Raw genomic sequence first — 11,501 nt, 5'->3', positions numbered from 1 at the left:
TGCTTTTTCCTTGATTTCTCCTTATTTTTATTATGATTTCCATGCTACTTACCCATGCACCTTGTATAAGTCTATAAAGGGACCATAACCTCTGCTTTTGCCTCCAGCACTGTCAATAAACCAATTTATGCTTCAGTGTAATGTGTCCTGGTCTCTAGTTTAAACAAATATTTCCTGCTACAAACCAGCTTCTTTTGCAGAAATGCAAAACTATTTGAAACAGGCAGATTTTCCAGTTCCTGTGCTCAGGTACCATCCACCCACAGGGTCTCCATCTTGTCATGATTCAGCCTTAATTTATTGGCCCTTATAATCCAGACTCCAGTTTATGACATGCACAGCCTTTCATTTCAGAAGTCACAGTGAAATACAGCTGGATGTTATCAGTATTTTGATAGCTGCTAGATGTGAAGCTTCTAATGACTACTCCAATATTTCATATAATGGTAGAGAGCCTTAGAAAAAAAGATAGTTTCCCATTTGGCACTCACATGGTTCACAATACATATATTTCAAACACTCTGAGAACATTTTGCCAAGTAGAGAAAATTCACTTTAGAAGAATGATTCCAATCTTCATTTCACAAACACAGTTCAGAAGGAGATTATAGCCAAGAGCAGGGGTAGGCAACCTTGATTCTTTTATGACTCGTGGACTTCAGCTCCGGCTCAGGATTTCTGGTAGCTGAAGTCCACGAGTCATAAAAGAGCCAAGGTTGCCTACCCCTGGCCAAGAGTATCAAAAATGGCCAGGTGATTCAGCTGCCAAACAAGACTAAACTCAGAAAAAAATATTTATTTTATTTATCTCCTGATTTATTTATTTTTTTTAATGCATGCAAGGTGGTAAACATATCTAATACAGGTAGTCCTTGACTTAAAACCACAATTCAGCCCAAAATTTATGTTGCTAAGTGAAACCTTTGTTAAATGAGTTTTTGCCCCATTTTACAACCTTTCTTGCCTCAGATCTTAAGTGAATCAATGCTTCAGTCAATCAAGTTGTTAAATTAGTAACAAGTGAATCCCCTTCATGGATTACTGCCTTGTCGTGGAGAAGGGGCTTGCATAATTCAATGAAGCTATGAGCTATGCCGTGCAGGGCCACCCAAGACGGAAAGGTCATAGCCGAGAGTTCTGACAAAACGTGATCCACTGGAGAAGGAAATGGCAACCCACTCCAGTATCTTTGCCATGAAAACCCCATGGACAGTACCAAAAGGCAAAACGATATGACGCTGGAAGATGAGCCCCTCAGGTCGGAAGGCATCCAATATGCTACTGGGGAAGAGCAGAGGGCTAGTACTAGTAGCGCCAGAAAGAATGAAGCAACTGGGCCAAAGCCGAAAGGACGCTCAGCTGTGGATATGTCTGGTGGTGAAAGGAAAGTCCGATGCTGTAAAGATTCTTTCTCCATAGGAACCTGGAATGTAAGATCCATGAATCAAGGAAAGCTGGACGTGGTCAAACAAGAGATGACAAGACTAAACATCGACATCTTAGGTATCAGCGAACTAAAATGGACAGGAATGGGTGAATTTAATTCAGATGACCATCAGGTATACTACTGCGGGCAAGAATCCCTCAGAAGAAATGGAGTAGCCTTCATAGTCAATAAAAAAGTAGGAAAAGCAATACTGGGATACAATCCTCAAAATGACAGAATGATCTCAGTTCGAATCCAAGGCAAACCATTCAATATCACAGTAGTCCAAGTCTATGCCCCAACCACCAATGCTGAAGAGGATGAAATTGACCAGTTCTATGAAGCCCTACAGCACCTTATAGAACTAACACCAAAAAATGATGTCCTTATCATCATGGGGGATTGGAATGCTAAAGTAGGAAGCCAAAAGATAAGCAGAATAACAGGCAAGTTTGGCCTTGGAGTACAAAATGAAGCAGGGCACAGGATGATAGAATTTTGTCAAGAGAATACGATGGTCATAGCAAACACTCTTTTCCAACAACCCAAGAGACAGCTCTACACATGGACATCACCAGACGGTCAACACAGAAATCAGATTGACTATGTGCTTTGCAGCCAAAGATGGAGAAGCTCTATACAGTCAGTAAAAACAAGACCAGGAACTGACTGTGGCTCAGACCATGAGCTTCTCATTGCAAAGTTTAGGCTTAAACTGAAGAAAGTAGGAAAAAGCACTAGGCCACTCAGGTATGAAATAAATCATATCCCTGTTGAATATACAGTAGAGGTGACAAATAGATTTAAGGAATTAGATCTGATAGACAGAGTGCCTGAAGAACTATGGACAGAGGTTCACAACATTGTACAACAGGTAGCAACCAAAACCATCCCAAAGAAAAAGAAATGCAAGAAAGCAAAATGGCTGTCTGAGGAAGCTTTGCAAATAGCTGAGGAAAGGAGGGAAGCGAAAGGCAAGCGAGAAAAAGAAAGATATGCCCAATTGAATGCAGAATTCCAGAGAATAGCTAGAAGAGATATGAATGCCTTCTTAATGAACAGTGCAAAGAAATAGAAGAAAACAATAGAATAGGGAGGACCAGAGATCTTTTCAAGAAAATTGGAGAGATGAAGGGAACGTTTCATCCAAAAATGGGCATGATAAAGGACCAAAATGGCAGGGACCTAACAGAGGCAGAAGAGATTAAGAAGAGGTGGCAAAATTACACGGAAGAACTATACAAGAATGAGCTTAACGTCCCTGATAATCACAATGAGGTGGTCACTGACCTCGAGCCAGACATCCTAGAATGTGAAGTGAAGTGGGCCTTAGAAAAGCTGAGCAACAACAAAGCTAGTGGAGGTGACAGTATTCCAGCTGAGCTATTCAAAATCTTAAAAGACGATGCAGTAAAAGTGCTACACTCAATTTGCCAGCAAATTTGGAAAACTCAACAGTGGCCACAGGATTGGAAAAGATCAGTTTACATTCCAATTCCAAAGAAAGGCAGTGCCAATTAATGTTCAAACTATCGCACCATTGCACTCATTTCTCATGCTAGTAAAGTTATGCTTAAAATCCTACAAGCTAGACTTCAGCAGTATGTGGATCGAGAACTACCAGAAGTACAGGCAGGATTTCGAAGAGGCAGAGGAACTAGAGATCAAATTGCCAACGTACGCTGGATCATGGAGAAAGCTAGAGAGTTCCAGAAAAACATCTACTTCTGCTTCATTGACTATGCTAAAGCCTTTGATTGTGTGGATCATAACAAACTCTGGCAAGTTCTGTTGTGACTCAGGGCAAGCCTGTGGGTCCGACAGCCGGCTCCGATGTATCGGATGACTCAGATGAGGGGGAGGAGGGAGACGAACCGGCTGATGATGGTTTGGAGGCTTGGCAGAGCTCCCAGCCGGGGCCCTCTTCTCAGCTGCGTGAGCCCGACAGTGCGGAGGATGATGACCCACAGCTGGTCCTGTTCAAGGACGCCCGACGCAGGAGGCAGTCGAGCAGGACCAAGCAGAGAAAGGCTGCGGGTCTCCTCGGGAGGAGGCACAGGGAGACCACGCCCTGAGCTCTAAATAAAAGGAGTGTTTGGGGAAGGGCTGGTTGCTGAAAGCAACCCTTCCGCTTGAGGATTCAAGTTCCAGTGTTTTTGTTTCTTGTTCTGTTAATTGACTAATAAATCTTGGCAGACGCTTTTCAGCCTTGGACGCTCTCCAGTCTCTTCTGTTTGAATAGGGGTTTGCCTTACTACAAGGCCAGAAGAGGGCTGGTTCAGAACAAGTTCTTAAAGAGATGGGCATACCAGACCATCTTATTTGTCTCTTGAGAAACCTATATGTGGGCCAAGAAGCAACAGTGAGAACTGGACACAGCACCACTGATTGGTTCAAAATTGGGAAAGGAGTCCGGCAAGGCTGTATACTGTCGCCCTGCCTATTTAACTTACATGCAGAGCACATCATGAGAAAGGCAGGGCTAGATGAATCAAAAGTTGGAATTAAGATTGCCGGAAGAAATATCAGCAACCTAAGATATGCAGATGATACCACTCTAATGGCAGAAAGTGAAGAACTAAAGAGCCTAACGCTGGGAAAGATTGAGGGCAATAGAAGAAGGAGATGACAGAGAATGAGGTGGCTGGATGGAGTCACTGAAGCAGTAGGCATAAGCTTAAATGGACTCCAGAAGATGGTAGAGGACAGGAAGGCCTGGAGGAACATTGTCCATAGGGTTGCGATGGGTCGGATACGACTTCGCAGCTAAGAACAACAAACAAGTGAATCTGGCTTCCCCATTGACTTTGTTTGTCAGAAGGTCGCAAAAACTGAACACATGACCCCGGGACACTGCAACCGTCATAAATATGAACTAATTGCCAAGCATTCAAATTTTGATTAAATGACAAGGGAATCCTACAACAGTCATAAATGTGAAAAATGGTCATAAGTCACTTTTTTCAATGCCATTGTAACTTTGAATGGTCACTAAATCACCTGTTGTAAGTTGAAGACTACCTGTACTCCTTACTCCTCCTATTTTCCCTACAACAACAGGTGAGCTGAGTTAGACTGAGTGTGATTGGCCCAAGCTCACCTAGCTGTCCTTTATTCCTAAGTGAACTAGAATTCACAGACTCCTAGTCTCCTACAGAGAGTAGATCTAATGTAGCATATTTCTAGGTACGCTACTCCCTGCCCTTTGAATAATGAGCAGTGTTTGTTTTTTTTTTTAAAAAAAAGTCTCACTGAAAGAGTTCAGTCTAACCTGGTTGAAATAGGGAATAAAAAAGTGCACCTACTGTAAAATAATTGTTAATAATGTCTTGAAAATAATCAGAATTTCTAAAGGAGCAATGCAGCTAAGGTGTCTCAGATTTAAGCTGCTTTTATGAAACAGACTTCTTTTCAACAGAGTCCTAGAATCTCTGTGAACCACACTGTTTTTGTAACATTAATTCCATGCAGTTGTTCTTAAATGCTTTAAAAACAAAATAGATCACACAAACAAAAAGTTATTTCTTCCAAAGCCTTTGGCTTCTGAAATCATATGTTTTCTATATACAAATAGAAGAAAAGAAACACCACAAGGAGTTATATGTCACAGAAAAATACTTTGAATTTCCTCTATTCTTCACAACTGCAGATCATTCTTACAGGATGGGCCGTGGTGGTGCAGTGGTTAGAATGCAGTATTGGAGGCTAACTCTGCCCACTGCCAAGAGTTCGAATATCACCTACTCAAGGTTGACTCAGCCTTCCATCCTTCCGAGGTCAGTAAAATGAAGACCCTGATTGTTGGGGGCAATATGCTGACTCTGTAAACCACTTAAAGAGGGCTGTAAAGCACTATAAAGCAGCATATAAGTCTATGTGTTATTGCTAAGTGCTATTCTCATGAATTTTAGATGGCCACAAAAGCCTTTCAAAGTATCACAGGAACCGTGCATGTTATTTGCAGAATTGTAAAGCACTGCAAAGCGGTATGTAAGTGTTATTGCTATTGCTATGGGAACAGGAATCCCTATAACAAAACTAGAGGATCAAATGTTTCCTACTGCTGAAATGATTATATTTATAAAGTAATGAATGTAAGGTGATCCTAAGTGTATTCATTCAGAATGTAGGCTCACTGAATTAAGTTAGACTTGTTTTATACAGGATTAAAGTCTTGATGTATGAAGACTGTTGACCAGAAGAAGTAAACATGGCCCATAGCACTAGCTGGAATTCAGAGCCTTTTGCAATGCCTGAGAAACATATGGGCACCAGATAACATACAACTGAGAACCTAGATCAGAGGTAGGCAACCTTGGCCCTTTTATGACTCGTGAACTTCAACTTCCAGAATTCCTGAGCCAGCCATGCTGGCTCAGGAATTCTGAGAATTGAAGTCCACAAGTCATAAAAAAGCCAAGGTTACCTACCCCTGACCTAGATAATGGCCCTTTAAGCAAAGTCCTGTAATCCTGTTGTCCCTTAAATGGGCTGCTACTGAGCAGGCCATCTCTCCAGTTGAAGGGGTTTTTTTATGGTATAGAGGCCTATGGGCCTATGAAATGTCCAAAGTTACAAGCTGGTCAGTTATTCTTTGGTCATCTTGGAGGCCGTCATTTCAGTAAAGGAGGACAGATGGTTTTTTCAATTAGGCTTTAGATCTCAGCATCTACAGCAGTAGACAGCAAATGGCCATGCTTTAGGATAGGAGGTGGGGGAATGATAAAATGGGCATCTCAATGAAAAACAACTTGCATCAGAGGTCAGGATGCAAGCACCTATGGGCAAGATTTGCAGCATGATAGTTCTTAACTTATAACCATAATTAACACTGGAATTACACTCTAAAGTCATGCCAGTCATTAAGCAGGTCACCATGCGACAGTGCCCAATTTTATGACCTCTTTTGCAGTGGTTGATAAGTGGCTGCTTTTTTACAGAAACAAACACCTGTTTCCGGCAAAAAATGTAAACTGTGGTCATGTAACAGAATATTACATCTTCTCTGTATTCAGAGCTATCCTTCAGCATTTTATACTTATATGTACTGAGAACCACTACTACTTCCCTGACAGTTGTTAGAGAAAATCACAATGAATAAACAAATATAAATGGCCATTTTAAATTGTCAGACATTTAGAGTTAATAGCATGCTATGCACACATAATGTCTGTAGGGGGAGACAAAAACCTTTTTGACAAGATGATATAAAAAAAGAAATCTTGCTTCAAAAGGTACTTTTTTTTTTTCAAATGGCCAACTGGACTTTCTTGATTTTTCTTGAAGACATTCCACTTCTCATTCAAGAAACTTTTTCAGTTCAAACTAACTGGAGAGGAATGCAAGCTGCATTCCCCTCCTGTTAGTTTGAATTGAAGAAGCTTCCTGGACGAGAAGTGAAATATATTAAAAGAAAAAAAAAGCAAAGAAGTCCAGTTGCCATTTGAAGAAAAGAATAAAAGCACTCTTTGGGACAATCATGACCTGAATATCTAAGAACTTCACTTAACACTTAGAAATCATCATGATATGCTTGATAGATCAGAAACAGCAGGATCCAGCCATGTCTAGAGTTCCTTTGAAGCTGAAGATGCATTTAGATTCCATTTGTGAATGGCACTGGAGCAGCCATTCAGTTTTACAGTTAACACCCTGATGTTATCAGTTGGATAATTAAACAGTGATGTTTGCTGAGTGCTTCAATATTACCTTAGTTAAAATATCTACTTTGTTTTTAGCTGGCAATTTATAATCATGTTAATCAGGGATTCTTACTTAATATTCTTAACCCTGAGTTTTAGTTTTTCCTTTAAAACGTGTAAAAACATATTTCATAATTTTGTAAGAATCTAATGAAGCAGAAAAACCATGATTTCCATGATATTTTAGATCCCATGTTTACTTATTTGTACCTTGCTTTTTTAAAATTGTTCTTATATTTCATTTATCTTTCATGGTTTACATTCTTCCTGTGAGATGTGTAATTAAATAAATGAAAAAACAGAAAGCATATGTGTGTTTGTAAATGTGTACATACACACACACTTGCTCTGTACAGAAATAAAATTAATAGAACCATTGTGTCTAGACCAAACAGATTACGGTACTCAATTCTGCTGCAATGCTAAGATCACACTTGAAGTATGATTTTTCCATTTTGAGCAGAATTATAGTATAAAAGGGGCATGGAAAAGCTGGACTGGATTAGAGAAGAGCTAGCAAGATGAGAAGACTCTGGAAACCAATCCTCATAAGGAATAGTTAAAGGACCTGGATGTTTTTGGTTAGCAAAAGATAAAACTAAGAGGATATACACTATGATGCAGGCCTACATACAGCTAAAAAGCTATTTTGTAGAGGGGCTAGAGACATGCCCTCTGTTGAAACATTTATTTAGACAAGATTGAAATTAAAAGAACTTCAACAAGGAGGAAAAAAAGTATTTAGAGGAAAAAGACATAGGGATACAATGGTCAAGAAGGGACAAAAATTGTGGTTGAAGAAAGGGAGAAATTGGGGAGGAGTGTCCTAAAGGGAAATTTAGATATGCTAGAGAGGAATGTATCAAGGGAGAAGAACATGGAGGAACAATTAAAGGTGTAATCCCTAGTAAGAAGGTAAGATGAGGGGAGAGCAAGATGTGAGGAAGAAATGGAAAGAACATAGTCAGGTTAATCTCCTCCCAGATGTTGTGTAGATAAAGTAGCAAGAAACTCCTGTACAGAGGCCTTACAGTTGTCTCTACAACTGGAAGACAATCAAACATGTGCCTAAACACAAGGAAGAGCCAGTAGAGAAGAAGAACAGAGCCAAATCTTGTGGCTGAGATATCAGGGAAATGAGAATCTCTGTTCTCTTGCTTGTCCCAGAAAGATCTATGAAGAAGAAACTCAAGACTTTGAAATAAAAAATTTACATACTGAAAGAATGTGATTCCTAAGGAGATTTAATTAAATGGCTCTCAGTGAAACGAGTCTTGCTGGACATGTAGAAATAAAATTATATACCTTTTGGTTTTGAACATTGTATGACTGAATTTGAAAACAAGAACTATGTACAAATGATGAACGAGTTATTACTAAAATGTATAAACTGTTGCTAAAATTCACAATGGAAGAAAAACAAGTAAAAGAATTTATGAAAAATGGGTTTATAGTATAAAAATAGATCAATGATTTTATACACATACAAATAGTATGTGTATAAAAACATTGATCTATTTTTATATTATAACCCCATTTTTCATAAATTTTGATAGTATGTGCATAAAAACATCAAAATTCCCATTAGGTTACCTTAAATAGAACTTTTATAAAATGATGTATTGTTATTTGTCACTGGAAAAATCATTTAATACGTGCAAATGTATTTTGAATATATGTTGGAAATGTGAACAAGTGGAGGCTTTTTAGCATGTTAGTTAGATATGTAAAAAAGCCAAAAAAGTTTGGATTCAAATTCATATATTAATTCAGAAGATGTTAAAGATTATTATACAACTGAAGCCAGAGACATTTCCTCTTTAACTAATTGACAAACAGTTTGATTTGATTTGATTTATTATATTTATATGCCGCCCTTCTCTCTAAGGACTCAGGGCGGCTCACAACAATAAAAACTAAAAAAGAACATGAAAATACAAAATTTAAAAAAGAATTAAACAGTAGATATGTTCAATACATAGTAATTTAACCCCATAAAACCAAATTTAAAACCATAGTCAGTCCAGGCCCAATTGTTGAAACATCCAGGTGTTCAGGTCATGGTGAAAGGACCGAAGGTCGGGGGCCATCCGCAGCTCCGGAGGCAACTCATTCCAGAGGGTCGGTGTGCCCACAGAGAAGGCTCTCCCCCTAGGGGTCGCCAGCTGGCATTGCTTAACCGACGGAACTCTGAGGAGGCCGACTCTGTGGGAGTGAACCGGGTGATGGGAGGTTGACAATGGCAGCAGGTGGTCTCGCAAATACCCCGGGCCTAAGCCATGTAGGGCTTTAAAGGTAATTACTAGCACCTTGAATCGCACCCAGAGGACAACCGGAAGCCAATGAAGCTCGCGCAGGAGTGGAGTAACATGGGAGTATCGAGGAATTCCCATAAGTACCCGCGTGGCCATATTTTGCACCAGCTGAAGCCTCTGGGTGTACTTCAAGGGCAGCCACATGTAGAGAGCATTACAGTAATCCAGGCGAGAAGTGACAAGGGCATGGATGACCATGCATAGGGCATCTCGGTCCAAAAAGGGGCACAACTGGCGCACCAGGCAAACCTGTGCAAAGGCCCCCCTGGTCACAGCAGTTAAATGTTTTTCCAAATTAAGCCATGAATCCAGGAGGACACCCAAGTTGTGAGCTCTTTCAGAGGGGGGCAATACCTCCCCCCCATCAAAAGAGATGGAACATGTTGGACAATACGAGATGCCAGTATCCACAGCCACTCGGTCTTGGAGGGGTTCAGCCTGAGCCTGTTCCTTCCCATCCAGACCCGTACCACCTCCAGGCACCGGGACATCACGTCAAGGGCATCACTGGGTTGGTTTAGGGTGGAGATGAACAACTGGGTATCATCCGCATATTGGTGATACCTCACCCCAAAGCCACGGATGATCTCAACCAGCGGCTTCATATAGATGTTAAACAGGAGGGGGGAGAGGACTGACCCCTGAGGCACCCCACAAGAAAGGGGCCTCGGGGTCGATCTCTGCCCCCCTGCCAATACAAACTGTGAATGGCCCGAGAGGTAGGAGGAGAACCACCGTAAAACAGTGCCTCCCACTCCCAACCCCTCGAGCCGTCACAGCAAGATACCATGGTCGATGGTATCAAAAGCCACTGAGAGGTCAAGTAGGACCAGGACAGAGGGACAACCCCTGTCCCAGTCCTGCCAGAGATCATCTACCAGTGCGACCAATGCCGTTTCCGTGCTGTAACCAGGTCTGAAACCGGACTGGTACGGGTCCAGATAGTCCGCTTCATCCAAGAATTGCAGAAGCTGATGCGCCACAACACTCTCAACAACCTTCACTACAAAGCGAAGGTTGGAGATAGGACGATAGTTATTTAATGAGGCCGGATCCAAGGCAGGCTTCTTGAGGAGGGGCCTCACCACTGCCTCTTTTAAGGCGGAGGGGAAGACACCCTCCATCAATGAAGCGTTGACAACTGCCTGGAGCCAGCCCCCTGTCACCTCCCCGGCGGCCGAAACTAGCCAGGAGGGACATGGGTCCAATAAACAGGTTGTAGCGCTCAGTCTGCACATAATCCTGTCCACATCATCCAAAGATACAGTGTCAAACTCACCCCAGATGGTATAACCAAGACCTGCCCCTTCCACTCCGCCGGATTCCACCCAGTCGGAGTCCAAACCAGACCGTATCTGAGCGATTTTGTCCTGCAGATACTGTACAAATTCCTCAGCCCTACCCTGCAAGGGGTCATCCCTCGGTCACTGATTAAGCAGTGAGCGGGTCACTCTAAACAGGGCGGCTGGGCGGTTATCTGCTGACGCGATGAGAGCGGAAAAGTAAGCACGCTTTGCCGCTTCCATCGCCACTAGGTAAGACTTAAGATAAGTTCTCAACTGTGTTCAGTCAGATTTGGATCTGCTGGACCTCCAACAACACTCTAGGCGTGTTTTCTGGCGCTTCATCTCTTGGAGTCCCTCGGTAAACCAGGGAGCCACCCGGGATCCATGCCAGGTCAGAGGCTGCAAATGCACAACTCGATCCAAGGCCCCAGCAGCCGCCCTCTCCCAGGCTGCCACTAGGGCCTCGGCAGAGCCATGGGCAAGGGAAGCAGGAAATGTCCCAAGCTCTGTCCGGAACCTCTCAGGGTCCATCAGGCGCCTGGGGCGGAACCACCTGGTTGGTTCCGCCTCCCAGCGGCGGGGGGTGGCATACTGAAAGTCTAGCCAGAGAAGAAAATGATTGGACCATGTCAGGGGATGGATGGTTAAATCACCCCTACCCAGATCATTAATCCACTGCCCAGAGATAAAAACCAGGTCGAGTGTGTGACCTCCATTATGAGTTGGGTCCTGAATTATTTGAGTCAGGTCCATGGCCGTCATGGAAGCCATG

The sequence above is a fragment of the Vipera ursinii genome (genome assembly GCF_947247035.1).
Source record: "Vipera ursinii genome assembly, chromosome: 2".
In the NCBI taxonomy this organism is placed as follows: domain Eukaryota; kingdom Metazoa; phylum Chordata; class Lepidosauria; order Squamata; family Viperidae; genus Vipera; species Vipera ursinii.
Note: the sequence above shows the minus strand (reverse complement) of the source record.